A 5,859-nucleotide genomic window follows, 5' to 3' on the forward strand; every position below is an offset into this window, starting at 1 on the left:
GTAGCTGTGAGTTTTTGTTCCCAGTATTACAGACTTCTGAAAGATTGTGAATAGAGGTGTGCCTGGATAGAAGGGCTTCGGTGTAAAGTGGGCTGCACCCCTTCTTCTCACACTGCCTTTAGAGCCTCTTAACTAAGGTGGCCAGATCTTGTCACAGCCAACAACTGAGCAGTTAGCCGGGGTGCGGGGAGAACTTTTTGCCATTCTCTGGAGTCTGTTAGATCTCACAGGTGCTGGGCATGTTTAAAGTTAGCCTAGCAGAGTGTGGGTGCTCTCAAGCTCACACTTTCTGGGACTGTTCATCCCTCATACTCCACGAACTTTGCCAGTCCCCAAATCCAAAAGAAAAGTATCTCAAAAGTAGGCTGTAGGCTGGTGGAGTTTTATAAAATAGGATTTGCCAGGAAGAAGCGTGGATAGCACTATGAATTGTGCTGGTATAGTACCCAGATGGGCCAGACAGATGGGCACAGCTCTGAAACCCCGGGCTGCCCCTCAGCCAATCATGCACGACCATGGGAGGCCAAGATAGGGGAGACAGCTCTTCCCAAGCCTCTCAGCTGAGAGAGCAGCAGATACTTAGCAGGAAATGATCACAGCATAGTACCACTCCTTCCAGGCAGGGCTGCAACTGGGCAGGTGAAGCCCTGAGCCTTCCCAAGCATGGTATAGTGAGGCCCAGAGCTGCCCTTGGGTAGACAGGAGGGGCTGTGTTGGAGCTGGAGAAAGGACAAGACTACCAACATAGAAGAAATGAAAGGACAATGTCTCCCTGCTCCTTTTCATCCTTAACAGGACCTGAGAAGTATCCTGAGAGACTAAAGCTCCTCCTGGAGTCTTATGTGACAGTCACTGCTAGAAGGAGCGTTTTAATATAAAACCTTCCAGGGCAATGTGTTAGAAAGGACTTTGGTGTTTTAGAGAATCTCACTGTTTGGCTCAAGCTGGCCTTGAACCTTCTGAGAACTACAATTACAGTGTCACCATGCCCCATACACACATACACAAACACACAGACACATGCTGGGTACGAGAAAGTGAAAATGGTGGCAGTTTATGACAGTAAAGTGACTTCGAAGAAAATAGACTTTAAAATGAGCTTTCAAAACCATGCTTTGTGGTTTGCTGTGGTTTGGCTTTTATCCAAGTGGAGAAAGGGCCTGAAGCACCTCATGGCTCAAGCCGAAATAATTAAAAGGTTTAGAGAAAAAGCTTTGTGAAGATTCTCTGCAGAGGATTGGGCAGGGTTCAGAAAAGAAATGGGTGGTGGGTGGTGGGGGTGTGCTAGGGGATCGAATCAAGGCTCCTGAGAACTAGAAGCAGCTGCCACCCTAAGCCTGAGGTCAGGTGAAGGATCTACAGCTTTGACAGGATTTGAGCCATGGAGGCAGGTACCACCCAGGAGTGATCACAGACTGGCATCTCCCAAAGTCATGGCCTGGAGGGGGAAGAGGAGGAAGTTCCCCAGTAGCTCCACTGGGGCGGGGGGTAGGGCAGATTGCTCCCTGTGGAACCCCACAGACAGCTGAAAGACAGTAGTGTAGTCCTTGGTAACTCAGGATGGATGAGGAGGGGCCCACGGTGAAAGAGCAAGCACAGCGACAAGTGACAACCACCATGTCCCACTACTGCACAAAGTGCCTTGCTTATCTGGGTGAAGTGGCACACACATGTCTGTCATCTAAGCACAAGAGATGGGGGAGGAAGATCAACAGTTTAAGGTCACTGTCAGATACATGGTGAGTTTGAAGCCAGCCTGGGCAGAGGACGGGTTTTCATTTCTCTCAGCCAAGGCCGTTATCTGACACCAAGATAGAGTGCCTGCCAAAAGAAACCTGTTTAACAGTGTGCCCCTGGATGCTAGCAGAATATCACTCTGGATATAGTCTCAAAACAACAAAAGGGTTCTGTCACCTAGACCAGGCCCACTGTGGAGAAATGCATGCCCCCGGCACATCCCTAGCCTCAGGAGCCAGTATGGGCCTTGTTTCCAAAGCTTCTCGAGGAAATGAACAGGCTTTATTTTGGCAAACTCTCAGAACACTCTCGTTTCCAGCCTGTGAGTACCCAACAACATCCTCTTCTGTTTCCCCTATTATCTTTCAGACTTGGCTTCTCAGGGGATAATGTCGACCTCCTCGCAGAAACTACAGCTTCCTTACTGCTCAATCTTGACAACTTTTGATTCCTCAGACACTGGGCTGTTGCCAGAGGCCCTGCTCTACATCTGTCTCTGCTTGGAGGAACGGTAGCCTGTAAACTTAATTGTCCCACAAAGAGAAGAGGCAAAGAGGTGTTGTCATCCTCCTGCCAGCAGGCTGTAGATACCCTCTATGACAGCATGTCCAGCACAGACAGTTTTACTCCTACTGCCAGTACCTCAGGACTGGTGATGTAAGGGACGCCTTTCTGCTCCTGTGCACACAAAAAGAATGTCATCTCTCCACAGAGGACGTGCTTTCATTTCTCTCAGCCAAGGCCATCACCTGACAACGAGCTATAGTCCCTGCCAGAGGAAACCTGCTTAACAGTGTGTCCCTGGGCGCTAGCAGAGCATCACTGTGGCTTTCCAGAAACCAGATCCTAATTGCACCTGCCCACCACCTGACTCTGACATGCCCACTTCAGACAGACAGGCAGACAGACAGACAGACAGACAGACAGACAGACAGAGGATAAAACTATAAGAAAATGTAGACCTTTCCCCATCTAGGCTCCCCCTCACCCCATGTTCTTTGTTCTGCCTTTTTTGAGGCAGGGTCTCACGAAGTCCAGCCTGGCTTTGAACTTGCTTCTGGCTGAGCATGACACTGAACTCCTGGTCTTCCTGTCTTAGAAGCATCCACAGTGCTGCTTACTGATGTGTGTCACCACACCATGCTTGCTTTGCTTACTGGCTTTCACCCACACTCAGGTTCAGTTACCTCTGCTACACAGCCCGGGTCCTCCTGCCTAAGGACATCACTTTGTACAGTGCTCCAGGCCCTCCTACATCAATTACTAGTCAAGAAAATGCCCCTACAGACAGACATGCCCACAGGTCAATTTGATGGAAATTTCTCAGTTGAGGCTCCCTCTTCCCAAGAGTGTCAAGTTGGCAACTGGATTAACTATCACAAGTGGACACCTCAGTTTTCTTGTACCAAAAGCAAAAACTGTCCACTCTCCAAAACTGAGCTCTGATAGGTTCCTCCCCAGTCACTGGGGCTAGGTGTAGGGAGCACGGAGTTCTGCTGCGGATGATGTTCCCCTGGGGATAAGTCTGAGGGGGCAGACGGGCATGTAGCTAAATTCCAGAGATGTTCCTTGAAGGGGACATAAATGTTACCAATGTTCATGGAAGTAGTGATGCTTTTAAGAGGGTAGAAGGGAGGGTTTAAGGAAGAGGTGGCACTGGACAGATCAGATGGCTTAGTGCGTGCACTTGGAAACAGATTCACAGCCAAGGCAGGGTGAGAGATCATCAGTTCAATGGGGGGGTCATGGGATTCAGACTGGAGGGGGAGGCATGGAAGTCAAGGCTTACCAAAGAATCAGAGGAAAAGCCTGAGGTGAAAAAAGAAATCTTATAGTTACACCAAGAATAAAAACAAGTTCAACTGATATGATAGAGAAAGGTACATAGCTAGAAAGCTGTGGCCAGGAAAGACCATGAGTGTCAGGTCTTAGAGATGGCTCAGCTGCAGGAGATAAAATTCATTACAGGGCGTCTTAGTTACTTTCTATTGCTGTGACAAAGCCCTGTGAGCAAGGCAAGTTTAGGTGAAAGTGTTTCATTGGGTTACAGTTTCAGAGAGTTGGAGCCCATGATGGTGCTGTGTGAGCGCTCGCTCTTCACTCTTCACTCTTGGTCTGAGAGCAGCAGGCAGAGAGAACAGAGAGAAGCCTCAAAGGCCACGCCCATCACACACCTCCTCCAACAAGACTCTGTCTCCCAACCCCAAACAGTTCCACCAACTGAGGACAAGGTATTCAAACAGATGAGCAAACAGATGGGAACCATTCTCATTCAAATTAGCATACATACTGTCTGAAACTGAGTGCGTTTAAATAAAGCAGTTACGAGGTGTGAGCCAAGAAAACTACAGCTTTGGATTTATAGTAGAGAAAGAACTGGAGCAAGGAGCAAGAGACATGCACAACTGTCTCAGCAAGAAGTGGCTCTGCCCATCATTTTCTCAATTCTGAAGACATCCTTGTACAACACACCCCTATCTGCTGCCATTTGTTTGAGAAGATATCTGGTTCCCGTAAGATGGTTCTTTTATCCCAGGTTGTAGCCTTGCCTTCCTGGATAACTCCCCTCCTCTGGGGTGTGGGAGCTGTCCTGTGATGTTCTATTCTCCGTGGGATCTAAGGTGGCTTATGAGCTCAAGTGAGGACTCAATGCTTTCTCGCAGAAGCACCATCTGTATGCTTGTTTCCATGGTGGGGATGAGACTGCCCAGGGAAAGGTACAGAACTTGGCAAGAAGATGGCCTGGTCTATAAACACTTCAGGAGAGCCAGCAAGGGGGCAGGAGAGAGTGATGAGACACAGGGGAGCAGCTGGCCTCTCGGGAGCCACGGGGGCCCAGTACATCCTTCATAGAATGCTGCCTAGGGGTCAGCTAGCTGCTGTGTCGGGGAACCCTAGCAGCCTGGAAGGTCATGTTGATGTACCAAAGGGCAGAGAGAGTAGAGATCTGGGTCAGATCCTGAGTCTGGTAAAAGATGTATACTGTTGTGGGATCCGTGAAGGGCCAACAGTTTCCCTCTCACATGTATGGGTGTGGGTACATGGAAAGGACTCGGTGCTTAAAGGTAAGACGAGGCTTCCAGGGCAGGCTGTCACGTGAGATCCCAGAGGCAGGTGTGCCCATCGTAAGCCGGGAATAGCCAGTGATGGAAGCAATGTAGACGAATCAGAAGCAAAATGTCCTTGGAATCAGTACACAGGGACCGTTCCTTGTTCTTCCTAAGATGTCCTATAATTGTCCTGAAACAAAAGAGTGTTCCTTCTCTCCCAGCTCTTACTGAGGCTCCACAGATAACTAGAGTTGCTTCAGAGGGGGAACTGGCTGTGTCTGTCACTATATCTTACACGGGGGGCGGGGGATATGCTCTGGCTTTGTAATTGCTTGTAGGAATACTCCATCCCGTAGGCAACTCATTCCCCCAAAACGCTGCCAGATGGCAACACTCTGCATATGCTCTGCCAGCACAAAAGCAGATCGCCCCACGTGGTTTTCAACATGGCAAGTGTGGTTAAAGAACTAAATTTTAAGTTTCCATTGGCCTGAATAAATTTAAATATAGATAGCTATAGGCAGCTGGTGCTACTGTACTGGGACAGTATGGTCTTGGGTATCCTCCCTTCATGCCCACTATGCAAAGATATCTTTAAGGCCTGTGAGTCAGGCAAAGATGAGGACTGATGTGTCCATCAGGAGAGTGCTAGTGAAAGAAACGGCAGAATAACAGGGGGTATGTTGCCCAGGAAACAAGTCAAACTGTGTGGCTAAGTGACAAATGGAGAGAGAGGTGGGCGGTGGAATGATGTGTGTGGTATAGTTGCAGATGTTGGTAGGGAGAGAAGAGAATGTGGAGCACACATGTTTGTACGTGCATCAGCTCTCAGACAGTAGAAAGGAAGCAATGAGTGGAAGACATAGCCTTTTCCCTTCCTCACCTTTAGATTCAGGTATGCTGCAATTAACAAACCAATAAAAAATAGAAGTAAAGACCTGGTTTTACCATATGTATTCAGTGTACAGATACACACACACACACACACACACACACACACACACACACACACACACACGAGCTACAGTTGGGCAGTATGTAAATTAATTGTCTGCTGAAGTGTGTACAGAAC

This window comes from Mus caroli, chromosome 7 (genome assembly GCF_900094665.2).
Source record: "Mus caroli chromosome 7, CAROLI_EIJ_v1.1, whole genome shotgun sequence".
Classification (NCBI taxonomy): domain Eukaryota; kingdom Metazoa; phylum Chordata; class Mammalia; order Rodentia; family Muridae; genus Mus; species Mus caroli.